Consider the following 27,797-nt stretch of genomic DNA (forward strand, 5'->3'; position numbering starts at 1 on the left):
TGTTTTAGTAGAGGATGGTTTCGATCCATCGACCTCTGGGTTATGGGCCCAGCACGCTTATGCTGCGCCACTCTGCTCTTATACACTGAACCAGTTTCAGATGAACACAGTCTATGGTTTCTCGGGTTTGCTTATCAGTTAAATCAACTGGACTTGGAGGAAAAGATTGGCAAATGTGAAGCAATGTGCCTCAATGGGAAGGTGCACAGTGTTACCTTGTTTGAAAACGAGACTGGAGAGAAACTACCTCCTGCACGAATCATTGGAAATTCCTTATGCTACAGAGCTTAGCTTCTTGTTATAGTTTTGAACAACAAGATATCTTCTTATAGTAGATCAGCTGCAAGTAGCCTATACATTCAACTGACAGTCTTTTGGCAGTGGTGGGATTTGAACCCACGCCTCCTAAGAGACTGGAGCCTTAATCCAGCGCCTTTGACCACTCGGCCACACTACCGTTAGGAACTAGTTTTTACCAAAACAATCCGGAGGCGTTCAGATGTATATTCCACTTTGATGACAATTGGACAATCAAATCGAAGACACATACGGAAGAACATTGGAAACTTCAAACACATACCCTGTGGGGGTATAAAGCAATTACTCAAGGTCCAAAGACCACAAAACTATCAGCCAAGTTAAGGGCTTCAACTCTTGGGTCTATTCTGTCACATTTTCAACTTCAAAAGCCAAAGCAAGTCACTTTCAGCAGGTGGTGAGTTCATGTTCAGAAGGAAAGGGAAACATAACAGATAACATGGGAGTGGATAAAGGATTCCTTTAGCAGAGGATGGTTTCGATCCATCGACCTCTGGGTTATGGGCCCAGCACGCTTCCGCTGCGCCACTCTGCTCTTATACACTGAACCAGTTTCAGATGAAGACAGTCTATGGTTTCTTGGGTTTGGTTATCAGTTACATTAACTGGACATGGAGGAAAATATTGGCAAATGTGAAGCAATGTTCCTCAATCGGAAGGTGCACAGTGTTACCTTGTTTGAAAACGAGACTGGAGAGAAACTACCTCCTGCACGAATCATTGGAAATTCCTTATGCTACAGAGCTTAGCTTCTTGTTATAGTTTTGAACAACAAAATATCTTCTTATAGTAGATCAGCTGCAAGTAGCCAATACATTCAACTGACAGTCTTTTGGCAGTGGTGGGATTTGAACCCACGCCTCCTAAGAGACTGGAGCCTTAATCCAGCGCCTTTGACCAGTCGGCCACACTATCGTTCGGAACTAGTTTTTACCAAAACGAACCGGAGGCGTTCAGATGTATGTTCCACTTTGAAGACAATTGGACAATCAAATCGAAGACACATACGGAAGAACATTCAAAACTTCAAACACAAAGCCAGTGGGGGTATAAAGCAATTACTCAAGATCAAAAGACCACAAAACTACTAGCCAAGTTAACGGCTTCAACTGTTGAGTCTATTCTGTCAAATTTTCAATTTCAAAAGCCAAAGCAAGTCACTTTCAGCAGGAGGTGAGTTCATGTTCAGAAGGAAAGGGAAACATAACAGATAACATGGGAGTGGATAAAGGCTTGTTTTAGCAGAGGATGGTTTCGATCCATCGACCTCTGGGTTATGGGCCCAGCACGCTTCCGCTGCGCCACTCTGCTCTTATACACTGAACCAGTTTCAGATGAACACAGTCTATGGTTTCTTGGGTTTGCTTATCAGTTAAATCAACTGGACTTGGAGTTAAAGATTGGCAAATGTGAAGCAATGTGCCTAAATGGGAAGGTGCACAGTGTTACCTTGTTTGAAAACGAGACTGGAGAGAAACTACCTCCTGCACGCTTCATTGGACATTGCTTATGCTACATAGCTTAGCTGGCTGTTGCAGTTTTGAATAACAAGAGATCCTATTATAGTACATCAGCTGCAAGTAGCCAATACATTCAACTGACAGTCTTTTGGCAGTGGTGGGATTTGAACCCACGCCTCCTTAGAGACTGGAGCCTTAATCCAGCACCTTTGACCACTCGGCCACACTACCGTTAGGAACTAGTTCTTACCTAAACGAACCGGAGGCGTTCAGATGTATATTCCACTTTGATGACAATTAGACAATCAAATCGAAGACACATACGGAAGAACATTCAACACTTCAAACACATAGCCAGTGGGGGTATAAAGCAATTACTCAAGATCAAAAGACCACAAAACTATCAGCCAAGTTAAGGGCTTCAACTCTTGGGTCTATTCTGTCACATTTTCAACTTCAAAAGCCAAAGCAAGTCACTTTCAGCAGGTGGTGAGTTCATGTTCAGAAGGAAAGGGAAACATAACAGACACACGTTTCATTGGACATTCCTTATGCTACAGAGCTTAGCTTCTTGGTATAGTTTTGAACAACAAGAGATCTTCTTATAGTAGATCAGCAGCAAGTAGCCAATACATTCATCGGACAGTCTTTTGGCAGTGGTGGGATTTGAACCCACTCCTCCTGAGAGACTGGAGCCTTAATCCAGCGCCTTTGACCAGTCGGCCACACTATCGTTCGGAACTAGTTTTTACCAAAACGAACCGGAGGCGTTCAGATGTATGTTCCACTTTGAAGACAATTGGACAATCAAATCGAAGACACATACGGAAGAACATTCAAAACTTCAAACACAAAGCCAGTGGGGGTATAAAGCAATTACTCAAGATCAAAAGACCACAAAACTACTAGCCAAGTTAATGGCTTCAACTGTTGAGTCTATTCTGTCAAATTTTCAATTTCAAAAGCCAAAGCAAGTCACTTTCAGCAGGAGGTGAGTTCATGTTCAGAAGGAAAGGGAAACATAACAGATAACATGGGAGTGGATAAAGGCTTGTTTTAGCAGAGGATGGTTTCGATCCATCGACCTCTGGGTTATGGGCCCAGCACGCTTCCGCTGCGCCACTCTGCTCTTATACACTGAACCAGTTTCAGATGAACACAGTCTATGGTTTCTTGGGTTTGCTTATCAGTTAAATCAACTGGACTTGGAGTTAAAGATTGGCAAATGTGAAGCAATGTGCCTAAATGGGAAGGTGCACAGTGTTACCTTGTTTGAAAACGAGACTGGAGAGAAACTAACTCCTGCACGCTTCATTGGACATTGCTTATGCTACATAGCTTAGCTGGCTGTTGCAGTTTTGAATAACAAGAGATCCTATTATAGTACATCAGCTGCAAGTAGCCAATACATTCAACTGACAGTCTTTTGGCAGTGGTGGGATTTGAACCCACGCCTCCTTAGAGACTGGAGCCTTAATCCAGCACCTTTGACCACTCGGCCACACTACCGTTAGGAACTAGTTCTTACCTAAACGAACCGGAGGCGTTCAGATGTATATTCCACTTTGATGACAATTAGACAATCAAATCGAAGACACATACGGAAGAACATTCAACACTTCAAACACATAGCCAGTGGGGGTATAAAGCAATTACTCAAGATCAAAAGACCACAAAACTATCAGCCAAGTTAAGGGCTTCAACTCTTGGGTCTATTCTGTCACATTTTCAACTTCAAAAGCCAAAGCAAGTCACTTTCAGCAGGTGGTGAGTTCATGTTCAGAAGGAAAGGGAAACATAACAGACACACGTTTCATTGGACATTCCTTATGCTACAGAGCTTAGCTTCTTGGTATAGTTTTGAACAAAAAGAGATCTTCTTATAGTAGATCAGCAGCAAGTAGCCAATACATTCATCGGACAGTCTTTTGGCAGTGGTGGGATTTGAACCCACGCCTACTGAGAGACTGGAGCCTAAATCCAGCGCCTTTGACCACTCGGCCACACTACCGTTAGGAACTAGTTTTTACCAAAACGAACCAGAGGTGTTCAGATGTATATTCCACTTTGATGACAATTGGACAATCAAATCGAAGACACATACGGAAGAACATTCGAAACTTCAAACACATACCCTGCGGGGGTATAAAGCAATTACTCAAGGTCAAAAGACCACTAAACTATCAGCCAAGTTAAGGGCTTTAACTCTTGGGTCTATTCTTTCACATTTTCAACTTCAAAAGCCAAAGCAAGTCACTTTCAGCAGGTGGTGAGTTCATGTTCAGAAGGAAAGGGAAACATAACAGATAACATGGGAGTGGATAAAGGATTCCTTTAGCAGAGGATGGTTTCGATCCATCGACCTCTGGGTTATGGGCCCAGCACGCTTCCGCTGCGCCACTCTGCTCTTATACACTGAACCAGTTTCAGATGAAGACAGTCTATGGTTTCTTGGGTTTGGTTATCAGTTACATTAACTGGACATGGAGGAAAATATTGGCAAATGTGAAGCAATGTTCCTCAATCGGAAGGTGCACAGTGTTACCTTGTTTGAAAACGAGACTGGAGAGAAACTACCTCCTGCACGAATCATTGGAAATTCCTTATGCTACAGAGCTTAGCTTCTTGTTATAGTTTTGAACAACAAAATATCTTCTTATAGTAGATCAGCTGCAAGTAGCCAATACATTCAACTGACAGTCTTTTGGCAGTGGTGGGATTTGAACCCACGCCTCCTAAGAGACTGGAGCCTTAATCCAGCGCCTTTGACCACTCGGCCACACTATCGTTCGGAACTAGTTTTTACCAAAACGAACCGGAGGCGTTCAGATGTATGTTCCACTTTGAAGACAATTGGACAATCAAATCGAAGACACATACGGAAGAACATTCAAAACTTCAAACACAAAGCCAGTGGGGGTATAAAGCAATTACTCAAGATCAAAAGACCACAAAACTACTAGCCAAGTTAACGGCTTCAACTGTTGAGTCTATTCTGTCAAATTTTCAATTTCAAAAGCCAAAGCAAGTCACTTTCAGCAGGAGGTGAGTTCATGTTCAGAAGGAAAGGGAAACATAACAGATAACATGGGAGTGGATAAAGGCTTGTTTTAGCAGAGGATGGTTTCGATCCATCGACCTCTGGGTTATGGGCCCAGCACGCTTCCGCTGCGCCACTCTGCTCTTATACACTGAACCAGTTTCAGATGAACACAGTCTATGGTTTCTTGGGTTTGCTTATCAGTTAAATCAACTGGACTTGGAGTTAAAGATTGGCAAATGTGAAGCAATGTGCCTAAATGGGAAGGTGCACAGTGTTACCTTGTTTGAAAACGAGACTGGAGAGAAACTACCTCCTGCACGCTTCATTGGACATTGCTTATGCTACATAGCTTAGCTGGCTGTTGCAGTTTTGAATAACAAGAGATCCTATTATAGTACATCAGCTGCAAGTAGCCAATACATTCAACTGACAGTCTTTTGGCAGTGGTGGGATTTGAACCCACGCCTCCTTAGAGACTGGAGCCTTAATCCAGCACCTTTGACCACTCGGCCACACTACCGTTAGGAACTAGTTCTTACTTAAACGAACCGGAGGCGTTCAGATGTATGTTCTACTTTGAAGACAATTGGACAATCGAATCGAAGACACATACGAAAGAACATTCAAAACTTCAAACACATAGCCAGTGGGGGTATAAAGCAATTACTCAAGATCAAAAGACCACAAAACTATCAGCCAAGTTAAGGGCTTCAACTGTTGGGTCTATTCTGTCAAATTTTCAATTTCAAAAGCCAAAGCAAGTCACTTTCAGCAGGAGGTGAGTTCATGTTCAGAAGGAAAGGGAAACATAACAGATAACATGGGAGTGGATAAAGGATTGTTTTAGCAGAGGATGGTTTCGATCCATCGACCTCTGGGTTATGGGCCCAGCACGCTTCAGCTGCGCCACTCTGCTCTTATACACTGAACCAGTTTCAGATGAACACAGTCTATGGTTTCTTGGGTTTGCTTATCAGTTAAATCAACTGGACTTGGAGGAAAAGATTGGCAAATGTGAAGCAATGTGCCTCAATGGGAAGGTGCACAGTGTTACCTTGTTTGAAAACGAGACTGGAGAGAAACTACCTCCTGCACGCTTCATTGGACATTCCTTATGCTACAGAGCTTAGCTGGCTGTGGCAGTTTTGAACAACAAGACATCTTCTTATAGTAGATCAGCTGCAAGTAGCCAATACATTCAACTGACAGTCTTTTGGCAGTGGTGGGATTTGAACCCACGCCTCCTAAGAGACTGGAGCCTTAATCCAGCGCCTTTGACCACTCGGCCACACTACCGTTAGGAACTACTTTACCAAAACGAACCGGAGGCGTTCAGATGTATATTCCACTTTGATGACAATTAGACAATCAAATCGAAGACACATACGGAAGAACATTCAACACTTCAAACACATAGCCAGTGGGGGTATAAAGCAATTACTCAAGATCAAAAGACCACAAAACTATCAGCCAAGTTAAGGGCTTCAACTCTTGGGTCTATTCTGTCACATTTTCAACTTCAAAAGCCAAAGCAAGTCACTTTCAGCAGGTGGTGAGTTCATGTTCAGAAGGAAAGGGAAACATAACAGACACACGTTTCATTGGACATTCCTTATGCTACAGAGCTTAGCTTCTTGGTATAGTTTTGAACAACAAGAGATCTTCTTATAGTAGATCAGCAGCAAGTAGCCAATACATTCATCGGACAGTCTTTTGGCAGTGGTGGGATTTGAACCCACGCCTCCTGAGAGACTGGAGCCTAAATCCAGCGCCTTTGACCACTCGGCCACACTACCGTTAGGAACTAGTTTTTACCAAAACGAACCAGAGGTGTTCAGATGTATATTCCACTTTGATGACAATTGGACAATCAAATCGAAGACACATACGGAAGAACATTCGAAACTTCAAACACATACCCTGCGGGGGTATAAAGCAATTACTCAAGGTCAAAAGACCACTAAACTATCAGCCAAGTTAAGGGCTTTAACTCTTGGGTCTATTCTTTCACATTTTCAACTTCAAAAGCCAAAGCAAGTCACTTTCAGCAGGTGGTGAGTTCATGTTCAGAAGGAAAGGGAAACATAACAGATAACATGGGAGTGGATAAAGGATTCCTTTAGCAGAGGATGGTTTCGATCCATCGACCTCTGGGTTATGGGCCCAGCACGCTTCCGCTGCGCCACTCTGCTCTTATACACTGAACCAGTTGCAGATGAACACAGTCTATGGTTTCTTGGGTTTGCTTATCAGTTAAATCAACTGGACTTGGAGGAAAATATTGGCAAATGTGAAGCAATGTTCCTCAATGGGAAGGTGCACAGTGTTACCTTGTTTGAAAACGAGACTGGAGAGAAACTACCTCATGCACGCTTCATTGGACATTCCTTATGCTACATAGCTTAGCTGGCTGTTGCAGTTTTGAATTACAAGAGATCTTCTAATAGTAGATCAGCTGCAAGTAGCCAATACATTCAACTGACCGTCTTTTGGCAGTGGTGGGATTTGAACCCACGCCTCCTAAGAGACTGGAGCCTTAATCCAGCACCTTTGACCACTCGGCCACACTACCGTTAGGAACTAGTTTTTACCAAAACGAACCGGAGGCGTTCAGATGTATGTTCCACTTTGAAGACAATTGGACAATCGAATCGAAGACACATACGAAAGAACATTCAAAACTTCAAACACATAGCCAGTGGGGGTATAAAGCAATTACTCAAGATCAAAAGACCACAAAACTATCAGCCAAGTTAAGGGATTCAACTGTTGGGTCTATTCTGTCAAATTTTCAATTTCAAAAGCCAAAGCAAGTCACTTTCAGCAGTAGGTGAGTTTATGTTCAGAAGGAAAGGGAAACATAGCAGATAACATGAGAGTGGATAAAGGATTGTTTTAGTAGAGGATGGTTTCGATCCATCGACCTCTGGGTTATGGGCCCAGCACGCTTATGCTGCGCCACTCTGCTCTTATACACTGAACCAGTTTCAGATGAACACAGTCTATGGTTTCTTGGGTTTGCTTATCAGTTAAATCAACTGGACTTGGAGGAAAAGATTGGCAAATGTGAAGCAATGTGCCTCAATGGGAAGGTGCACAGTGTTACCTTGTTTGAAAACGAGACTGGAGAGAAACTACCTCCTGCACGAATCATTGGAAATTCCTTATGCTACAGAGCTTAGCTTCTTGTTATAGTTTTGAACTAAAAGATATCTTCTTATAGTAGATCAGCTGCAAGTAGCCTATACATTCAACTGACAGTCTTTTGGCAGTGGTGGGATTTGAACCCACGCCTCCTAAGAGACTGGAGCCTTAATCCAGCGCCTTTGACCACTCGGCCACACTACCGTTAGGAACTAGTTTTTACCAAAACAAACCGGAGGCGTTCAGATGTATATTCCACTTTGATGACAATTGGACAATCAAATCGAAGACACATACGGAAGAACATTGGAAACTTCAAACACATACCCTGCGGGGATATAAAGCAATTACTCAAGGTCAAAAGACCACAAAACTATCAGCCAAGTTAAGGGCTTCAAATCTTGGGTCTATTCTGTCACATTTTCAACTTCAAAAGCCAAAGCAAGTCACTTTCAGCAGGTGGTGAGTACATGTTCAGAAGGAAAGGGAAACATAACAGATAACATGGGAGTGGATAAAGCATTCCTTTAGCAGAGGATGGTTTAGATCCATCGACCTCTGGGTTATGGGCCCAGCATGCTTCCGCTGCGCCACTCTGCTCTTATACACTGAACCAGTTTCAGATGAAGACAGTCTATGGTTTCTTGGGTTTGGTTATCAGTTACGTTAACTGGACATGGAGGAAAATATTGGCAAATGTGAAGCAATGTTCCTCAATCGGAAGGTGCACAGTGTTACCTTGTTTGAAAACGAGACTGGAGAGAAACTACCTCCTGCATGCTTCATTGGACATTACTTATGCTACATAGCTTAGCTGGCTGTTGCAGTTTTGAATAACAAGAGATCTTCTTATAGTAGATCAGCTGCAAGTAGCCAATACATTCAACTGACAGTCTTTTGGCGGTGGTGGGATTTGAACCCACGCCTCCTAAGAGACTGGAGCCTTAATCCAGCACCTTTGACCACTCGGCCACACTACCGTTAGGAACTAGTTTTTACCTAAACGAACCTGAGGCGTTCAGATGTATGTTCCACTTTGAAGACAATTGGACAATCGAATCGAAGACACATACGAAAGAACATTCAAAACTTCAAACACATAGCCAGTGGGGGTATAAAGCAATTACTCAAGATCAAAAGACCACAAAACTATCAGCCAAGTTAAGGGCTTCAACTGTTGGGTCAATTCTGTCAAATTTTCAATTTCAAAAGCCAAAGCAAGTCACTTTCAGCAGGAGGTGAGTTCATGTTCAGAAGGAAAGGGAAACATAACAGATAACATGGGAGTGGATAAAGGATTGTTTTAGCAGAGGATGGTTTCGATCCATCGACCTCTGGGTTATGGGCCCAGCACGCTTCCGCTGCGCCACTCTGCTCTTATACACTGAACCAGTTTCAGATGAACACAGTCTATGGTTTCTTGGGTTTGCTTATCAGTTAAATCAACTGGACTTGGAGTTAAAGATTGGCAAATGTGAAGCAATGTGCCTCAATGGGAAGGTGCACAGTGTTACCTTGTTTGAAAACGAGACTGGAGAGAAACTACCTCCTGCACGCTTCATTGGACATTCCTTATGCTACAGAGCTTAGCTGGCTGTGGCAGTTTTGAACAACAAGAGATCTTCTTATAGTAGATCAGCTGCAAGTAGCCAATACATTCAACTGACAGTCTTTTGGCAGTGGTGGGATTTGAACCCACGCCTCCTAAGAGACTGGAGCCTTAATCCAGCGCCTTTGACCACTCGGCCACATTACCGTTAGGAACTAGTTTTTACCAAAACGAACCGGAGGCGTTCAGATGTATGTTCCACTTTGAAGACAATTGGACAATCGAATCGAAGACACATACGAAAGAACATTCAAAACTTCAAACACATAGCCAGTGGGGGTATAAAGCAATTACTCAAGATCAAAAGACCACAAAACTATCAGCCAAGTTAAGGGATTCAACTGTTGGGTCTATTCTGTCAAATTTTCAATTTCAAAAGCCAAAGCAAGTCACTTTCAGCAGTAGGTGAGTTTATGTTCAGAAGGAAAGGGAAACATAGCAGATAACATGGGAGTGGATAAAGGATTGTTTTAGTAGAGGATGGTTTCGATCCATCGACCTCTGGGTTATGGGCCCAGCACGCTTATGCTGCGCCACTCTGCTCTTATACACTGAACCAGTTTCAGATGAACACAGTCTATGGTTTCTTGGGTTTGCTTATCAGTTAAATCAACTGGACTTGGAGGAAAAGATTGGCAAATGTGAAGCAATGTGCCTCAATGGGAAGGTGCACAGTGTTACCTTGTTTGAAAACGAGACTGGAGAGAAACTACCTCCTGCACGAATCATTGGAAATTCCTTATGCTACAGAGCTTAGCTTCTTGTTATAGTTTTGAACAACAAGATATCTTCTTATAGTAGATCAGCTGCAAGTAGCCTATACATTCAACTGACAGTCTTTTGGCAGTGGTGGGATTTGAACCCACGCCTCCTAAGAGACTGGAGCCTTAATCCAGCGCCTTTGACCACTCGGCCACACTACCGTTAGGAACTAGTTTTTACCAAAACAAACCGGAGGCGTTCAGATGTATATTCCACTTTGATGACAATTGGACAATCAAATCGAAGACACATACGGAAGAACATTGGAAACTTCAAACACATACCCTGCGGGGATATAAAGCAATTACTCAAGGTCAAAAGACCACAAAACTATCAGCCAAGTTAAGGGCTTCAAATCTTGGGTCTATTCTGTCACATTTTCAACTTCAAAAGCCAAAGCAAGTCACTTTCAGCAGGTGGTGAGTACATGTTCAGAAGGAAAGGGAAACATAACAGATAACATGGGAGTGGATAAAGCATTCCTTTAGCAGAGGATGGTTTCGATCCATCGACCTCTGGGTTATGGGCCCAGCATGCTTCCGCTGCGCCACTCTGCTCTTATACACTGAACCAGTTTCAGATGAAGACAGTCTATGGTTTCTTGGGTTTGGTTATCAGTTACGTTAACTGGACATGGAGGAAAATATTGGCAAATGTGAAGCAATGTTCCTCAATCGGAAGGTGCACAGTGTTACCTTGTTTGAAAACGAGACTGGAGAGAAACTACCTCCTGCATGCTTCATTGGACATTACTTATGCTACATAGCTTAGCTGGCTGTTGCAGTTTTGAATAACAAGAGATCTTCTTATAGTAGATCAGCTGCAAGTAGCCAATACATTCAACTGACAGTCTTTTGGCGGTGGTGGGATTTGAACCCACGCCTCCTAAGAGACTGGAGACTTAATCCAGCACCTTTGACCACTCGGCCACACTACCGTTAGGAACTAGTTTTTACCTAAACGAACCTGAGGCGTTCAGATGTATGTTCCACTTTGAAGACAATTGGACAATCGAATCGAAGACACATACGAAAGAACATTCAAAACTTCAAACACATAGCCAGTGGGGGTATAAAGCAATTACTCAAGATCAAAAGACCACAAAACTATCAGCCAAGTTAAGGGCTTCAACTGTTGGGTCTATTCTGTCAAATTTTCAATTTCAAAAGCCAAAGCAAGTCACTTTCAGCAGGAGGTGAGTTCATGTTCAGAAGGAAAGGGAAACATAACAGATAACATGGGAGTGGATAAAGGATTGTTTTAGCAGAGGATGGTTTCGATCCATCGACCTCTGGGTTATGGGCCCAGCACGCTTCCGCTGCGCCACTCTGCTCTTATACACTGAACCTGTTTCAGATGAACACAGTCTATGGTTTCTTGGGTTTGCTTATCAGTTAAATCAACTGGACTTGGAGTTAAAGATTGGCAAATGTGAAGCAATGTGCCTCAATGGGAAGGTGCACAGTGTTACCTTGTTTGAAAACGAGACTGGAGAGAAACTACCTCCTGCACGCTTCATTGGACATTCCTTATGCTACAGAGCTTAGCTGGCTGTGGCAGTTTTGAACAACAAGAGATCTTCTTATAGTAGATCAGCTGCAAGTAGCCAATACATTCAACTGACAGTCTTTTGGCAGTGGTGGGATTTGAACCCACGCCTCCTAAGAGACTGGAGCCTTAATCCAGCGCCTTTGACCACTCGGCCACACTACCGTTAGGAACTAGTTTTTACCAAAACGAACCGGAGGCGTTCAGATGTATGTTCCACTTTGAAGACAATTGGACAATCGAATCGAAGACACATACGAAAGAACATTCAAAACTTCAAACACATAGCCAGTGGGGGTATAAAGCAATTACTCAAGATCAAAAGACCACAAAACTATCAGCCAAGTTAAGGGATTCAACTGTTGGGTCTATTCTGTCAAATTTTCAATTTCAAAAGCCAAAGCAAGTCACTTTCAGCAGTAGGTGAGTTTATGTTCAGAAGGAAAGGGAAACATAGCAGATAACATGGGAGTGGATAAAGGATTGTTTTAGTAGAGGATGGTTTCGCTCCATCGACCTCTGGGTTATGGGCCCAGCACGCTTATGCTGCGCCACTCTGCTCTTATACACTGAACCAGTTTCAGATGAACACAGTCTATGGTTTCTTGGGTTTGCTTATCAGTTAAATCAACTGGACTTGGAGGAAAAGATTGGCAAATGTGAAGCAATGTGCCTCAATGGGAAGGTGCACAGTGTTACCTTGTTTGAAAACGAGACTGGAGAGAAACTACCTCCTGCACGAATCATTGGAAATTCCTTATGCTACAGAGCTTAGCTTCTTGTTATAGTTTTGAACAACAAGATATCTTCTTATAGTAGATCAGCTGCAAGTAGCCTATACATTCAACTGACAGTCTTTTGGCAGTGGTGGGATTTGAACCCACGCCTCCTAAGAGACTGGAGCCTTAATCCAGCGCCTTTGACCACTCGGCCACACTACCGTTAGGAACTAGTTTTTACCAAAACAAACCGGAGGCGTTCAGATGTATATTCCACTTTGATGACAATTGGACAATCAAATCGAAGACACATACGGAAGAACATTGGAAACTTCAAACACATACCCTGCGGGGATATAAAGCAATTACTCAAGGTCAAAAGACCACAAAACTATCAGCCAAGTTAAGGGCTTCAAATCTTGGGTCTATTCTGTCACATTTTCAATTTCAAAAGCCAAAGCAAGTCACTTTCAACAGGAGGTGAGTTCATGTTCAGAAGGAAAGGGAAACATAACAGATAACATGGGAGTGGATAAAGGATTGTTTTAGCAGAGGATGGTTTCGATCCATCGACCTCTGGGTTATGGGCCCAGCACGCTTCCGCTGCGCCACTCTGCTCTTATACACTGAACCAGTTTCAGATGAACACAGTCTATGGTTTCTTGGGTTTGCTTATCAGTTAAATCAACTGGACTTGGAGGAAAAGATTGGCAAATGTGAAGCAATGTGCCTCAATGGGAAGGTGCACAGTGTTACCTTGTTTGAAAACGAGACTGGAGAGTAACTACCTCCTGCACGAATCATTGGAAATTCCTTGTGCTACAGAGCTTAGCTTCTTGTTATTGTTTTGAACAACAAGATATCTTCTTATAGTAGATCAGCTGCAAGTAGCCAATACATTCAACTGACAGTCTTTTGGCAGTGGTGGGATTTGAACCCACGCCTCCTAAGAGACTGGAGCCTTAATCCAGCGCCTTTGACCACTCGGCCACACTACCGTTAGGAACTAGTTTTTACCAAAACGAACCGGAGGCGTTCAGATGTATGTTCCACTTTGAAGACAATTGGACAATCGAATCGAAGACACATACGAAAGAACATTCAAAACTTCAAACACATAGCCAGTGGGGGTATAAAGCAATTACTCAAGATCAAAAGACCACAAAACTATCAGCCAAGTTAAGGGATTCAACTGTTGGGTCTATTCTGTCAAATTTTCAATTTCAAAAGCCAAAGCAAGTCACTTTCAGCAGTAGGTGAGTTTATGTTCAGAAGGAAAGGGAAACATAGCAGATAACATGGGAGTGGATAAAGGATTGTTTTAGTAGAGGATGGTTTCGATCCATCGACCTCTGGGTTATGGGCCCAGCACGCTTATGCTGCGCCACTCTGCTCTTATACACTGAACCAGTTTCAGATGAACACAGTCTATGGTTTCTTGGGTTTGCTTATCAGTTAAATCAACTGGACTTGGAGGAAAAGATTGGCAAATGTGAAGCAATGTGCCTCAATGGGAAGGTGCACAGTGTTACCTTGTTTGAAAACGAGACTGGAGAGAAACTACCTCCTGCACGAATCATTGGAAATTCCTTATGCTACAGAGCTTAGCTTCTTGTTATAGTTTTGAACAACAAGATATCTTCTTATAGTAGATCAGCTGCAAGTAGCCTATACATTCAACTGACAGTCTTTTGGCAGTGGTGGGATTTGAACCCACGCCTCCTAAGAGACTGGAGCCTTAATCCAGCGCCTTTGACCACTCGGCCACACTACCGTTAGGAACTAGTTTTTACCAAAACAAACCGGAGGCGTTCAGATGTATATTCCACTTTGATGACAATTGGACAATCAAATCGAAGACACATACGGAAGAACATTGGAAACTTCAAACACATACCCTGCGGGGATATAAAGCAATTACTCAAGGTCAAAAGACCACAAAACTATCAGCCAAGTTAAGGGCTTCAAATCTTGGGTCTATTCTGTCACATTTTCAACTTCAAAAGCCAAAGCAAGTCACTTTCAGCAGGTGGTGAGTACATGTTCAGAAGGAAAGGGAAACATAACAGATAACATGGGAGTGGATAAAGCATTCCTTTAGCAGAGGATGGTTTCGATCCATCGACCTCTGGGTTATGGGCCCAGCATGCTTCCGCTGCGCCACTCTGCTCTTATACACTGAACCAGTTTCAGATGAAGACAGTCTATGGTTTCTTGGGTTTGCTTATCAGTTAAATCAACTGGACTTGGAGTTAAAGATTGGCAAATGTGAAGCAATGTGCCTCAATGGGAAGGTGCACAGTGTTACCTTGTTTGAAAACGAGACTGGAGAGAAACTACCTCCTGCACGCTTCATTGGACATTCCTTATGCTACAGAGCTTAGCTGGCTGTGGCAGTTTTGAACAACAAGAGATCTTCTTATAGTAGATCAGCTGCAAGTAGCCAATACATTCAACTGACAGTCTTTTGGCAGTGGTGGGATTTGAACACACGCCTCCTAAGAGACTGGAGCCTTAATCCAGCGCCTTTGACCACTCGGCCACACTACCGTTATGAACTACTTTACCAAAACGAACCGGAGGCGTTCAGATGTATATTCCACTTTGATGACAATTGGACAATCAAATCGAAGACACATATGGAAGAACATTCAAAACTTCAAACACATACCCTGTGGGGGTATAAAGCAATTACTCAAGGTCCAAAGACCACAAAACTATCAGCCAAGTTAAGGGCTTCAACTCTTGGGTCTATTCTGTCAAATTTTCAATTTCAAAAGCCAAAGCAAGTCACTTTCAGCAGTAGGTGAGTTCATGTTCAGAAGGAAAGGGAAACATAACAGATAACATGGGAGTGGATAAAGGATTGTTTTAGCAGAGGATGGTTTCGATCCATCGACCTCTGGGTTATGGGCCCAGCACGCTTCCGCTGCGCCACTCTGCTCTTATACACTGAACCAGTTTCAGATGAACACAGTCTATGGTTTCTTGGGTTTGCTTATCAGTTAAATCAACTGGACTTGGAGGAAAAGATTGGCAAATGTGAAGCAATGTGCCTCAATGGGAAGGTGCACTGTGTTACCTTGTTTCAAAACGAGACTGGAGACAAAGTACCTCCTGCACGCTTCATTGGACATTCCTAATGCTGCAGAGCTTAGCTGGCTGTTGCGATCAACAAGAGATCTTCTTATAGTAGATCAGCTGCAAGTAGCCAATACATTCAACTGTAGTCTTTTGGCAGTGGTGGGATTTGAACCCACGCCACCTAAGAGACTGGAGCCTTAATCCAGCACCTTTGACCACTTGGCCACACTACCGTTAGGAACTAGTTCTTACCTAAACGAACCGGAGGCGTTCAGATGTATGTTCCACTTTGAAGACAATTGGACAATCGAATCGAAGACACATACGAAAGAACATTCAAAACTTCAAACACATAGCCAGTGGGGGTATAAAGCAATTACTCAAGATCAAAAGACCACAAAACTATCAGCCAAGTTAAGGGCTTCAACTGTTGGGTCTATTCTGTCAAATTTTCAATTTCAAAAGCCAAAGCAAGTCACTTTCAGCAGGAGGTGAGTTCATGTTCAGAAGGAAAGGGAAACATAACAGATAACATGGGAGTGGATAAAGGATTGTTTTAGCAGAGGATGGTTTCGATCCATCGACCTCTGGGTTATGGGCCCAGCACGCTTCCGCTGCGCCACTCTGCTCTTATACACTGAACCAGTTTCAGATGAACACAGTCTATGGTTTCTTGGGTTTGCTTATCAGTTAAATCAACTGGACTTGGAGGAAAAGATTGGCAAATGTGAAGCAATGTGCCTCAATGGGAAGGTGCACAGTGTTACCTTGTTTGAAAACGAGACTGGAGAGAAACTACCTCCTGCACGCTTCATTGGACATTCCTTATGCTACAGAGCTTAGCTGGCTGTGGCAGTTTTGAACAACAAGAGATCTTCTTATAGTAGATCAGCTGCAAGTAGCCAATACATTCAACTGACAGTCTTTTGGCAGTGGTGGGATTTGAACCCACGCCTCCTAAGAGACTGGAGCCTTAATCCAGCACCTTTGACCACTCGGCCACACTACCGTTAGGAACTACTTTACCAAAACGAACCGGAGGCGTTCAGATGTATATTCCACTTTGATGACAATTGGACAATCAAATCGAAGACACATACGGAAGAACATTCAAAACTTCAAACACATACCCTGTGGGGGTATAAAGCAATTACTCAAGGTCCAAAGACCACAAAACTATCAGCCAAGTTAAGGGCTTCAACTCTTGGGTCTATTCTGTCACATTTTCAACTTCAAAAGCCAAAGCAAGTCACTTTCAGCAGGTGGTGAGTTCATGTTCAGAAGGAAAGGGAAACATAACAGATAACATGGGAGTGGATAAAGGATTCCTTTAGCAGAGGATGGTTGCGATCCATCGACCTCTGGGTTATGGGCCCAGCACGCTTCCGGTGCGCCACTCTGCTCTTATACACTAAACCAGTTTCAGATGAATACAGTCTATGGTTTCTTGGCTTTGCTTATCAGTTAAATTAACTGGAGTTGGAGGAAAAGATTGGCAAATGTGAAGCAATGTGCCTCAATGGGAAGGTGCACAGTGTTACCTTGTTTGAAAACAAGACTGGAGCGAAACTACCTCCTGGATGCTTCATTGGACATTCCTTATGCTGCAGAGCTTAGCTGGCTGTTGCAGTTTTGATCAACAAGAGATCTTCTTATGGTAGATCAGCTGCAAGTACCCAATATATTCAAGTGACAGTCTTTTGGCAGTGGTGGGATTTGAACCCACGCCTCCTAAGAGACTGGAGCCTTAATCCAGCGCCTTTGACCACTCGGCCACACTACCGTTAGGAACTACTTTACCAAAACGAACCGGAGGCGTTCAGATGTATATTCCACTTTGATGACAATTGGACAATCAAATCGAAGACACATACGGAAGAACATTCAAAACTTCAAACACATACCCTGTGGGGGTATAAAGCAACTACTCAAGGTCCAAAGACCACAAAACTATCAGCCAATTTAAGGGCTTCAACTCTTGGGTCTATTCTGTCACATTTTCAACTTCAAAAGCCAAAGCAAGTCACTTTCAGCAGGAGGTGAGTTCATGTTCAGAAGGAAAGGGAAACATAACAGATAACATGGGAGTGGATAAAGGATTCCTTTAGGGGAGGATGGTTTCGATCCATCGACCTCTGGGTTATGGGCCCAGCACGCTTCCGGTGCGCCACTCTGCTCTTATACACTAAACCAGTTTCAGATGAAGACAGTCTATGGTTTCTTGGCTTTGCTTATCAGTTAAATTACCTGGAGTTGGAGGAAAAGATTGGCAAATGTGAAGCAATGTGCCTCAATGGGAAGGTGCACAGTGTTACCTTGTTTGAAAACAAGACTGGAGCGAAACTACCTCCTGGACGCTTCATTGGACATTCCTTATGCTGCAGAGCTTAGCTGGCTGTTGCAGTTTTGATCAACAAGAGATCTTCTTATGGTAGATCAGCTGCAAGTACCCAATATATTCAACTGACAGTCTACTGGCAGTGGTGGGATTTGAACCCACACCTCCTAAGAGACTGGAGCCTTAATCCAGCGCCTTTGACCACTCGGCCACACTACCGTTGTGAACTAGTTTTTACCAAAACAAACCGGAGGCGTTCAGATGTATATTCCACTTTGATGACAATTGGACAATCAAATCAAAGACACATACGGAAGAACATTCGAAACTTCAAACACATACCCTGCGGGGGTATAAAGCAATTACTCAAGGTCAAAAGACCACAAAACTATCAGCCAAGTTAAGGGCTTCAAATCTTGGGTCTATTCTGTCACATTTTCAACTTCAAAAGCCAAAGCAAGTCACTTTCAGCAGGTGGTGAGTTCATGTTCAGAAGGAAAGGGAAACATAACAGATAACATGGGAGTGGATAAAGGATTCCTTTAGCAGAGGATGGTTTCGATCCATCGACCTCTGGGTTATGGGCCCAGCACGCTTCCGCTGCGCCACTCTGCTCTTATACATTGGACAAGTTTCAAATGAAGACAGTCTATGGTTTCTTGGGTTTGCTTATCAGTTAAATTAACTGGACTTGGAGGAAAAAAATGGTACATGTGAAGCAATGTTCCTCAATGGGAAGGTGCACAGTGTTACCTTGTTTGAAAACGATACTGGAGAGAAACTACCTCCTGCACGCTTCATTGGACATTCCTTATGCTACAGAGCTTAGCTGGCTGTGGCAGTTTTGAACAACAAGAGATCTTCTTATAGTAGATCAGCTGCAAGTAGCCAATACATTCAACTGACAGTCTTTTGGCAGTGAGAGACTGGAGCCTTAATCCAGCGCATTTGAACAATCGGCCACACTACCGTTAGGAACTACTTTACCAAAATGAACCGGAGGCGTTCATATGTATGTTCCAATATGAAGACAATTAGACAATCAAATCGAAGACACATACGGAAGAACATTCAACACTTCAAACACATAGCCAGTGGGGGTATAAAGCAATTACTCAAGATCAAAAGACCACAAAACTATCAGCCAAGTTAAGGGCTTCAACTCTTGGGTCTATTCTGTCACATTTTCAACTTCAAAAGCCAAAGCAAGTCACTTTCAGCAGGTGGTGAGTTCATGTTCAGAAGGAAAGGGAAACATAACAGACACACGTTTCATTGGACATTCCTTATGCTACAGAGCTTAGCTTCTTGGTATAGTTTTGAACAACAAGAGATCTTCTTATAGTAGATCAGCTGCAAGTAGCCAATACATTCATCGGACAGTCTTTTGGCAGTGGTGGGATTTGAACCCACGCCTACTGAGAGACTGGAGCCTAAATCCAGCGCCTTTGACCACTCGGCCACACTACCGTTAGGAACTAGTTTTTACCAAAACGAACCGGAGGCGTTCAGATGTATGTTCCACTTTGAAGACAATTGGACAATCGAATCGAAGACACATACGAAAGAACATTCAAAACTTCAAACACATAGCCAGTGGGGGTATAAAGCAATTACTCAAGATCAAAAGACCACAAAACTATCAGCCAAGTTAAGGGATTCAACTGTTGGGTCTATTCTGTCAAATTTTCAATTTCAAAAGCCAAAGCAAGTCACTTTCAGCAGTAGGTGAGTTTATGTTCAGAAGGAAAGGGAAACATAGCAGATAACATGGGAGTGGATAAAGGATTGTTTTAGTAGAGGATGGTTTCGATCCATCGACCTCTGGGTTATGGGCCCAGCACGCTTATGCTGCGCCACTCTGCTCTTATACACTGAACCAGTTTCAGATGAACACAGTCTATGGTTTCTCGGGTTTGCTTATCAGTTAAATCAACTGGACTTGGAGGAAAAGATTGGCAAATGTGAAGCAATGTGCCTCAATGGGAAGGTGCACAGTGTTACCTTGTTTGAAAACGAGACTGGAGAGAAACTACCTCCTGCACGAATCATTGGAAATTCCTTATGCTACAGAGCTTAGCTTCTTGTTATAGTTTTGAACAACAAGATATCTTCTTATAGTAGATCAGCTGCAAGTAGCCTATACATTCAACTGACAGTCTTTTGGCAGTGGTGGGATTTGAACTGGAGAGAAACTACCTCCTGCACGAATCATTGGAAATTCCTTATGCTACAGAGCTTAGCTTCTTGTTATAGTTTTGAACAACAAAATATCTTCTTATAGTAGATCAGCTGCAAGTAGCCAATACATTCAACTGACAGTCTTTTGGCAGTGGTGGGATTTGAACCCACGCCTCCTAAGAGACTGGAGCCTTAATCCAACGCCTTTGACCACTCGGCCACACTACCGTTAGGAACTAGTTTTTACCAAAACAATCCGGAGGCGTTCAGATGTATATTCCACTTTGATGACAATTGGACAATCAAATCGAAGACACATACGGAAGAACATTGGAAACTTCAAACACATACCCTGTGGGGGTATAAAGCAATTACTCAAGGTCCAAAGACCACAAAACTATCAGCCAAGTTAAGGGATTCAACTGTTGGGTCTATTCTGTCAAATTTTCAATTTCAAAAGCCAAAGCAAGTCACTTTCAGCAGTAGGTGAGTTTATGTTCAGAAGGAAAGGGAAACATAGCAGATAACATGGGAGTGGATAAAGGATTGTTTTAGTAGAGGATGGTTTCGATCCATCGACCTCTGGGTTATGGGCCCAGCACGCTTATGCTGCGCCACTCTGCTCTTATACACTGAACCAGTTTCAGATGAACACAGTCTATGGTTTCTCGGGTTTGCTTATCAGTTAAATCAACTGGACTTGGAGGAAAAGATTGGCAAATGTGAAGCAATGTGCCTCAATGGGAAGGTGCACAGTGTTACCTTGTTTGAAAACGAGACTGGAGAGAAACTACCTCCTGCACGAATCATTGGAAATTCCTTATGCTACAGAGCTTAGCTTCTTGTTATAGTTTTGAACAACAAGATATCTTCTTATAGTAGATCAGCTGCAAGTAGCCTATACATTCAACTGACAGTCTTTTGGCAGTGGTGGGATTTGAACCCACGCCTCCTAAGAGACTGGAGCCTTAATCCAGCGCCTTTGACCACTCGGCCACACTACCGTTAGGAACTAGTTTTTACCAAAACAATCCGGAGGCGTTCAGATGTATATTCCACTTTGATGACAATTGGACAATCAAATCGAAGACACATACGGAAGAACATTGGAAACTTCAAACACATACCCTGTGGGGGTATAAAGCAATTACTCAAGGTCCAAAGACCACAAAACTATCAGCCAAGTTAAGGGCTTCAACTCTTGGGTCTATTCTGTCACATTTTCAACTTCAAAAGCCAAAGCAAGTCACTTTCAGCAGGTGGTGAGTTCATGTTCAGAAGGAAAGGGAAACATAACAGATAACATGGGAGTGGATAAAGGATTCCTTTAGCAGAGGATGGTTTCGATCCATCGACCTCTGGGTTATGGGCCCAGCACGCTTCCGCTGCGCCACTCTGCTCTTATACACTGAACCAGTTTCAGATGAAGACAGTCTATGGTTTCTTGGGTTTGGTTATCAGTTACATTAACTGGACATGGAGGAAAATATTGGCAAATGTGAAGCAATGTTCCTCAATCGGAAGGTGCACAGTGTTACCTTGTTTGAAAACGAGACTGGAGAGAAACTACCTCCTGCACGAATCATTGGAAATTCCTTATGCTACAGAGCTTAGCTTCTTGTTATAGTTTTGAACAACAAAATATCTTCTTATAGTAGATCAGCTGCAAGTAGCCAATACATTCAACTGACAGTCTTTTGGCAGTGGTGGGATTTGAACCCACGCCTCCTAAGAGACTGGAGCCTTAATCCAGCGCCTTTGACCACTCGGCCACACTATCGTTCGGAACTAGTTTTTACCAAAACGAACCGGAGGCGTTCAGATGTATGTTCCACTTTGAAGACAATTGGACAATCAAATCGAAGACACATACGGAAGAACATTCAAAACTTCAAACACAAAGCCAGTGGGGGTATAAAGCAATTACTCAAGATCAAAAGACCACAAAACTACTAGCCAAGTTAACGGCTTCAACTGTTGAGTCTATTCTGTCAAATTTTCAATTTCAAAAGCCAAAGCAAGTCACTTTCAGCAGGAGGTGAGTTCATGTTCAGAAGGAAAGGGAAACATAACAGATAACATGGGAGTGGATAAAGGCTTGTTTTAGCAGAGGATGGTTTCGATCCATCGACCTCTGGGTTATGGGCCCAGCACGCTTCCGCTGCGCCACTCTGCTCTTATACACTGAACCAGTTTCAGATGAACACAGTCTATGGTTTCTTGGGTTTGCTTATCAGTTAAATCAACTGGACTTGGAGTTAAAGATTGGCAAATGTGAAGCAATGTGCCTAAATGGGAAGGTGCACAGTGTTACCTTGTTTGAAAACGAGACTGGAGAGAAACTACCTCCTGCACGCTTCATTGGACATTGCTTATGCTACATAGCTTAGCTGGCTGTTGCAGTTTTGAATAACAAGAGATCCTATTATAGTACATCAGCTGCAAGTAGCCAATACATTCAACTGACAGTCTTTTGGCAGTGGTGGGATTTGAACCCACGCCTCCTTAGAGACTGGAGCCTTAATCCAGCACCTTTGACCACTCGGCCACACTACCGTTAGGAACTAGTTCTTACCTAAACGAACCGGAGGCGTTCAGATGTATATTCCACTTTGATGACAATTAGACAATCAAATCGAAGACACATACGGAAGAACATTCAACACTTCAAACACATAGCCAGTGGGGGTATAAAGCAATTACTCAAGATCAAAAGACCACAAAACTATCAGCCAAGTTAAGGGCTTCAACTCTTGGGTCTATTCTGTCACATTTTCAACTTCAAAAGCCAAAGCAAGTCACTTTCAGCAGGTGGTGAGTTCATGTTCAGAAGGAAAGGGAAACATAACAGACACACGTTTCATTGGACATTCCTTATGCTACAGAGCTTAGCTTCTTGGTATAGTTTTGAACAACAAGAGATCTTCTTATAGTAGATCAGCAGCAAGTAGCCAATACATTCATCGGACAGTCTTTTGGCAGTGGTGGGATTTGAACCCACGCCTCCTGAGAGACTGGAGCCTAAATCCAGCGCCTTTGACCACTCGGCCACACTACCGTTAGGAACTAGTTTTTACCAAAACGAACCAGAGGTGTTCAGATGTATATTCCACTTTGATGACAATTGGACAATCAAATCGAAGACACATACGGAAGAACATTCGAAACTTCAAACACATACCCTGCGGGGGTATAAAGCAATTACTCAAGGTCAAAAGACCACTAAACTATCAGCCAAGTTAAGGGCTTTAACTCTTGGGTCTATTCTTTCACATTTTCAACTTCAAAAGCCAAAGCAAGTCACTTTCAGCAGGTGGTGAGTTCATGTTCAGAAGGAAAGGGAAACATAACAGATAACATGGGAGTGGATAAAGGATTCCTTTAGCAGAGGATGGTTTCGATCCATCGACCTCTGGGTTATGGGCCCAGCACGCTTCCGCTGCGCCACTCTGCTCTTATACACTGAACCAGTTTCAGATGAAGACAGTCTATGGTTTCTTGGGTTTGGTTATCAGTTACATTAACTGGACATGGAGGAAAATATTGGCAAATGTGAAGCAATGTTCCTCAATCGGAAGGTGCACAGTGTTACCTTGTTTGAAAACGAGACTGGAGAGAAACTACCTCCTGCACGAATCATTGGAAATTCCTTATGCTACAGAGCTTAGCTTCTTGTTATAGTTTTGAACAACAAAATATCTTCTTATAGTAGATCAGCTGCAAGTAGCCAATACATTCAACTGACAGTCTTTTGGCAGTGGTGGGATTTGAACCCACGCCTCCTAAGAGACTGGAGCCTTAATCCAGCGCCTTTGACCACTCGGCCACACTATCGTTCGGAACTAGTTTTTACCAAAACGAACCGGAGGCGTTCAGATGTATGTTCCACTTTGAAGACAATTGGACAATCAAATCGAAGACACATACGGAAGAACATTCAAAACTTCAAACACAAAGCCAGTGGGGGTATAAAGCAATTACTCAAGATCAAAAGACCACAAAACTACTAGCCAAGTTAACGGCTTCAACTGTTGAGTCTATTCTGTCAAATTTTCAATTTCAAAAGCCAAAGCAAGTCACTTTCAGCAGGAGGTGAGTTCATGTTCAGAAGGAAAGGGAAACATAACAGATAACATGGGAGTGGATAAAGGCTTGTTTTAGCAGAGGATGGTTTCAATCCATCGACCTCTGGGTTATGGGCCCAGCACGCTTCCGCTGCGCCACTCTGCTCTTATACACTGAACCAGTTTCAGATGAACACAGTCTATGGTTTCTTGGGTTTGCTTATCAGTTAAATCAACTGGATTTGGAGTTAAAGATTGGCAAATGTGAAGCAATGTGCCTAAATGGGAAGGTGCACAGTGTTACCTTGTTTGAAAACGAGACTGGAGAGAAACTACCTCCTGCACGCTTCATTGGACATTGCTTATGCTACATAGCTTAGCTGGCTGTTGCAGTTTTGAATAACAAGAGATCCTATTATAGTACATCAGCTGCAAGTAGCCAATACATTCAACTGACAGTCTTTTGGCAGTGGTGGGATTTGAACCCACGCCTCCTTAGAGACTGGAGCCTTAATCCAGCACCTTTGACCACTCGGCCACACTACCGTTAGGAACTAGTTCTTACCTAAACGAACCGGAGGCGTTCAGATGTATGTTCTACTTTGAAGACAATTGGACAATCGAATCGAAGACACATACGAAAGAACATTCAAAACTTCAAACACATAGCCAGTGGGGGTATAAAGCAATTACTCAAGATCAAAAGACCACAAAACTATCAGCCAAGTTAAGGGCTTCAACTGTTGGGTCTATTCTGTCAAATTTTCAATTTCAAAAGCCAAAGCAAGTCACTTTCAGCAGGAGGTGAGTTCATGTTCAGAAGGAAAGGGAAACATAACAGATAACATGGGAGTGGATAAAGGATTGTTTTAGCAGAGGATGGTTTCGATCCATCGACCTCTGGGTTATGGGCCCAGCACGCTTCCGCTGCGCCACTCTGCTCTTATACACTGAACCAGTTTCAGATGAACACAGTCTATGGTTTCTTGGGTTTGCTTATCAGTTAAATCAACTGGACTTGGAGGAAAAGATTGGCAAATGTGAAGCAATGTGCCTCAATGGGAAGGTGCACAGTGTTACCTTGTTTGAAAACGAGACTGGAGAGAAACTACCTCCTGCACGCTTCATTGGACATTCCTTATGCTACAGAGCTTAGCTGGCTGTGGCAGTTTTGAACAACAAGACATCTTCTTATAGTAGATCAGCTGCAAGTAGCCAATACATTCAACTGACAGTCTTTTGGCAGTGGTGGGATTTGAACCCACGCCTCCTAAGAGACTGGAGCCTTAATCCAGCGCCTTTGACCACTCGGCCACACTACCGTTAGGAACTACTTTACCAAAACGAACCGGAGGCGTTCAGATGTATATTCCACTTTGATGACAATTAGACAATCAAATCGAAGACACATACGGAAGAACATTCAACACTTCAAACACATAGCCAGTGGGGGTATAAAGCAATTACTCAAGATCAAAAGACCACAAAACTATCAGCCAAGTTAAGGGCTTCAACTCTTGGGTCTATTCTGTCACATTTTCAACTTCAAAAGCCAAAGCAAGTCACTTTCAGCAGGTGGTGAGTTCATGTTCAGAAGGAAAGGGAAACATAACAGACACACGTTTCATTGGACATTCCTTATGCTACAGAGCTTAGCTTCTTGGTATAGTTTTGAACAACAAGAGATCTTCTTATAGTAGATCAGCAGCAAGTAGCCAATACATTCATCGGACAGTCTTTTGGCAGTGGTGGGATTTGAACCCACGCCTCCTGAGAGACTGGAGCCTAAATCCAGCGCCTTTGACCACTCGGCCACACTACCGTTAGGAACTAGTTTTTACCAAAACGAACCAGAGGTGTTCAGATGTATATTCCACTTTGATGACAATTGGACAATCAAATCGAAGACACATACGGAAGAACATTCGAAACTTCAAACACATACCCTGCGGGGGTATAAAGCAATTACTCAAGGTCAAAAGACCACTAAACTATCAGCCAAGTTAAGGGCTTTAACTCTTGGGTCTATTCTTTCACATTTTCAACTTCAAAAGCCAAAGCAAGTCACTTTCAGCAGGTGGTGAGTTCATGTTCAGAAGGAAAGGGAAACATAACAGATAACATGGGAGTGGATAAAGGATTCCTTTAGCAGAGGATGGTTTCGATCCATCGACCTCTGGGTTATGGGCCCAGCACGCTTCCGCTGCGCCACTCTGCTCTTATACACTGAACCAGTTGCAGATGAACACAGTCTATGGTTTCTTGGGTTTGCTTATCAGTTAAATCAACTGGACTTGGAGGAAAATATTGGCAAATGTGAAGCAATGTTCCTCAATGGGAAGGTGCACAGTGTTACCTTGTTTGAAAACGAGACTGGAGAGAAACTACCTCATGCACGCTTCATTGGACATTCCTTATGCTACATAGCTTAGCTGGCTGTTGCAGTTTTGAATTACAAGAGATCTTCTAATAGTAGATCAGCTGCAAGTAGCCAATACATTCAACTGACCGTCTTTTGGCAGTGGTGGGATTTGAACCCACGCCTCCTAAGAGACTGGAGCCTTAATCCAGCACCTTTGACCACTCGGCCACACTACCGTTAGGAACTAGTTTTTACCAAAACGAACCGGAGGCGTTCAGATGTATGTTCCACTTTGAAGACAATTGGACAATCGAATCGAAGACACATACGAAAGAACATTCAAAACTTCAAACACATAGCCAGTGGGGGTATAAAGCAATTACTCAAGATCAAAAGACCACAAAACTATCAGCCAAGTTAAGGGATTCAACTGTTGGGTCTATTCTGTCAAATTTTCAATTTCAAAAGCCAAAGCAAGTCACTTTCAGCAGTAGGTGAGTTTATGTTCAGAAGGAAAGGGAAACATAGCAGATAACATGAGAGTGGATAAAGGATTGTTTTAGTAGAGGATGGTTTCGATCCATCGACCTCTGGGTTATGGGCCCAGCACGCTTATGCTGCGCCACTCTGCTCTTATACACTGAACCAGTTTCAGATGAACACAGTCTATGGTTTCTTGGGTTTGCTTATCAGTTAAATCAACTGGACTTGGAGGAAAAGATTGGCAAATGTGAAGCAATGTGCCTCAATGGGAAGGTGCACAGTGTTACCTTGTTTGAAAACGAGACTGGAGAGAAACTACCTCCTGCACGAATCATTGGAAATTCCTTATGCTACAGAGCTTAGCTTCTTGTTATAGTTTTGAACTAAAAGATATCTTCTTATAGTAGATCAGCTGCAAGTAGCCTATACATTCAACTGACAGTCTTTTGGCAGTGGTGGGATTTGAACCCACGCCTCCTAAGAGACTGGAGCCTTAATCCAGCGCCTTTGACCACTCGGCCACACTACCGTTAGGAACTAGTTTTTACCAAAACAAACCGGAGGCGTTCAGATGTATATTCCACTTTGATGACAATTGGACAATCAAATCGAAGACACATACGGAAGAACATTGGAAACTTCAAACACATACCCTGCGGGGATATAAAGCAATTACTCAAGG

At 43.0% G+C, this 27,797-nt stretch overlaps 33 non-coding genes across 33 annotated transcripts; all 33 read right to left on the reverse strand.

Annotated features, from left to right (window-relative positions):
• Positions 1-375: 375 nt before the first annotated feature.
• Positions 376-457, reverse strand: trnal-aag (transfer RNA leucine (anticodon AAG)). The gene has a single exon. It is a non-coding gene; the product is annotated as a tRNA-Leu (tRNA).
• Positions 458-1,927: 1,470 nt separating this feature from the next.
• Positions 1,928-2,009, reverse strand: trnal-aag (transfer RNA leucine (anticodon AAG)). Its single transcript has one exon. It is a non-coding gene; the product is annotated as a tRNA-Leu (tRNA).
• Positions 2,010-3,205: 1,196 nt separating this feature from the next.
• Positions 3,206-3,287, reverse strand: trnal-aag (transfer RNA leucine (anticodon AAG)). The gene has a single exon. It is a non-coding gene; the product is annotated as a tRNA-Leu (tRNA).
• A 420-nt stretch (positions 3,288-3,707) lies between these two features.
• trnal-uag (transfer RNA leucine (anticodon UAG)) lies at positions 3,708-3,789 on the reverse strand. The gene has a single exon. It is a non-coding gene; the product is annotated as a tRNA-Leu (tRNA).
• A 694-nt stretch (positions 3,790-4,483) lies between these two features.
• trnal-aag (transfer RNA leucine (anticodon AAG)) lies at positions 4,484-4,565 on the reverse strand. Its single transcript has one exon. It is a non-coding gene; the product is annotated as a tRNA-Leu (tRNA).
• A 694-nt stretch (positions 4,566-5,259) lies between these two features.
• trnal-aag (transfer RNA leucine (anticodon AAG)) lies at positions 5,260-5,341 on the reverse strand. Its single transcript has one exon. It is a non-coding gene; the product is annotated as a tRNA-Leu (tRNA).
• Positions 5,342-6,035: 694 nt separating this feature from the next.
• Positions 6,036-6,117, reverse strand: trnal-aag (transfer RNA leucine (anticodon AAG)). Its single transcript has one exon. It is a non-coding gene; the product is annotated as a tRNA-Leu (tRNA).
• A 418-nt stretch (positions 6,118-6,535) lies between these two features.
• trnal-uag (transfer RNA leucine (anticodon UAG)) lies at positions 6,536-6,617 on the reverse strand. Its single transcript has one exon. It is a non-coding gene; the product is annotated as a tRNA-Leu (tRNA).
• A 694-nt stretch (positions 6,618-7,311) lies between these two features.
• On the reverse strand, positions 7,312-7,393 carry trnal-aag (transfer RNA leucine (anticodon AAG)). The gene has a single exon. It is a non-coding gene; the product is annotated as a tRNA-Leu (tRNA).
• A 694-nt stretch (positions 7,394-8,087) lies between these two features.
• Positions 8,088-8,169, reverse strand: trnal-aag (transfer RNA leucine (anticodon AAG)). The gene has a single exon. It is a non-coding gene; the product is annotated as a tRNA-Leu (tRNA).
• A 694-nt stretch (positions 8,170-8,863) lies between these two features.
• Positions 8,864-8,945, reverse strand: trnal-aag (transfer RNA leucine (anticodon AAG)). Its single transcript has one exon. It is a non-coding gene; the product is annotated as a tRNA-Leu (tRNA).
• A 694-nt stretch (positions 8,946-9,639) lies between these two features.
• trnal-aag (transfer RNA leucine (anticodon AAG)) lies at positions 9,640-9,721 on the reverse strand. The gene has a single exon. It is a non-coding gene; the product is annotated as a tRNA-Leu (tRNA).
• Positions 9,722-10,415: 694 nt separating this feature from the next.
• trnal-aag (transfer RNA leucine (anticodon AAG)) lies at positions 10,416-10,497 on the reverse strand. The gene has a single exon. It is a non-coding gene; the product is annotated as a tRNA-Leu (tRNA).
• A 1,470-nt stretch (positions 10,498-11,967) lies between these two features.
• trnal-aag (transfer RNA leucine (anticodon AAG)) lies at positions 11,968-12,049 on the reverse strand. The gene has a single exon. It is a non-coding gene; the product is annotated as a tRNA-Leu (tRNA).
• Positions 12,050-12,743: 694 nt separating this feature from the next.
• Positions 12,744-12,825, reverse strand: trnal-aag (transfer RNA leucine (anticodon AAG)). The gene has a single exon. It is a non-coding gene; the product is annotated as a tRNA-Leu (tRNA).
• Positions 12,826-13,519: 694 nt separating this feature from the next.
• On the reverse strand, positions 13,520-13,601 carry trnal-aag (transfer RNA leucine (anticodon AAG)). The gene has a single exon. It is a non-coding gene; the product is annotated as a tRNA-Leu (tRNA).
• A 694-nt stretch (positions 13,602-14,295) lies between these two features.
• Positions 14,296-14,377, reverse strand: trnal-aag (transfer RNA leucine (anticodon AAG)). The gene has a single exon. It is a non-coding gene; the product is annotated as a tRNA-Leu (tRNA).
• Positions 14,378-15,071: 694 nt separating this feature from the next.
• Positions 15,072-15,153, reverse strand: trnal-aag (transfer RNA leucine (anticodon AAG)). The gene has a single exon. It is a non-coding gene; the product is annotated as a tRNA-Leu (tRNA).
• Positions 15,154-16,614: 1,461 nt separating this feature from the next.
• trnal-aag (transfer RNA leucine (anticodon AAG)) lies at positions 16,615-16,696 on the reverse strand. Its single transcript has one exon. It is a non-coding gene; the product is annotated as a tRNA-Leu (tRNA).
• A 692-nt stretch (positions 16,697-17,388) lies between these two features.
• On the reverse strand, positions 17,389-17,470 carry trnal-aag (transfer RNA leucine (anticodon AAG)). Its single transcript has one exon. It is a non-coding gene; the product is annotated as a tRNA-Leu (tRNA).
• A 692-nt stretch (positions 17,471-18,162) lies between these two features.
• Positions 18,163-18,244, reverse strand: trnal-aag (transfer RNA leucine (anticodon AAG)). The gene has a single exon. It is a non-coding gene; the product is annotated as a tRNA-Leu (tRNA).
• Positions 18,245-19,413: 1,169 nt separating this feature from the next.
• Positions 19,414-19,495, reverse strand: trnal-uag (transfer RNA leucine (anticodon UAG)). The gene has a single exon. It is a non-coding gene; the product is annotated as a tRNA-Leu (tRNA).
• An 857-nt stretch (positions 19,496-20,352) lies between these two features.
• trnal-aag (transfer RNA leucine (anticodon AAG)) lies at positions 20,353-20,434 on the reverse strand. Its single transcript has one exon. It is a non-coding gene; the product is annotated as a tRNA-Leu (tRNA).
• A 694-nt stretch (positions 20,435-21,128) lies between these two features.
• trnal-aag (transfer RNA leucine (anticodon AAG)) lies at positions 21,129-21,210 on the reverse strand. Its single transcript has one exon. It is a non-coding gene; the product is annotated as a tRNA-Leu (tRNA).
• Positions 21,211-21,904: 694 nt separating this feature from the next.
• trnal-aag (transfer RNA leucine (anticodon AAG)) lies at positions 21,905-21,986 on the reverse strand. Its single transcript has one exon. It is a non-coding gene; the product is annotated as a tRNA-Leu (tRNA).
• A 694-nt stretch (positions 21,987-22,680) lies between these two features.
• On the reverse strand, positions 22,681-22,762 carry trnal-aag (transfer RNA leucine (anticodon AAG)). Its single transcript has one exon. It is a non-coding gene; the product is annotated as a tRNA-Leu (tRNA).
• Positions 22,763-23,182: 420 nt separating this feature from the next.
• trnal-uag (transfer RNA leucine (anticodon UAG)) lies at positions 23,183-23,264 on the reverse strand. The gene has a single exon. It is a non-coding gene; the product is annotated as a tRNA-Leu (tRNA).
• A 694-nt stretch (positions 23,265-23,958) lies between these two features.
• trnal-aag (transfer RNA leucine (anticodon AAG)) lies at positions 23,959-24,040 on the reverse strand. Its single transcript has one exon. It is a non-coding gene; the product is annotated as a tRNA-Leu (tRNA).
• A 694-nt stretch (positions 24,041-24,734) lies between these two features.
• trnal-aag (transfer RNA leucine (anticodon AAG)) lies at positions 24,735-24,816 on the reverse strand. The gene has a single exon. It is a non-coding gene; the product is annotated as a tRNA-Leu (tRNA).
• A 694-nt stretch (positions 24,817-25,510) lies between these two features.
• On the reverse strand, positions 25,511-25,592 carry trnal-aag (transfer RNA leucine (anticodon AAG)). Its single transcript has one exon. It is a non-coding gene; the product is annotated as a tRNA-Leu (tRNA).
• Positions 25,593-26,010: 418 nt separating this feature from the next.
• trnal-uag (transfer RNA leucine (anticodon UAG)) lies at positions 26,011-26,092 on the reverse strand. The gene has a single exon. It is a non-coding gene; the product is annotated as a tRNA-Leu (tRNA).
• A 694-nt stretch (positions 26,093-26,786) lies between these two features.
• On the reverse strand, positions 26,787-26,868 carry trnal-aag (transfer RNA leucine (anticodon AAG)). Its single transcript has one exon. It is a non-coding gene; the product is annotated as a tRNA-Leu (tRNA).
• Positions 26,869-27,562: 694 nt separating this feature from the next.
• trnal-aag (transfer RNA leucine (anticodon AAG)) lies at positions 27,563-27,644 on the reverse strand. Its single transcript has one exon. It is a non-coding gene; the product is annotated as a tRNA-Leu (tRNA).
• Between the last annotated feature and the right edge of the window lie 153 nt (positions 27,645-27,797).

The sequence above is a fragment of the Limanda limanda genome, chromosome 10 (genome assembly GCF_963576545.1).
Source record: "Limanda limanda chromosome 10, fLimLim1.1, whole genome shotgun sequence".
NCBI lineage: Eukaryota > Metazoa > Chordata > Actinopteri > Pleuronectiformes > Pleuronectidae > Limanda > Limanda limanda.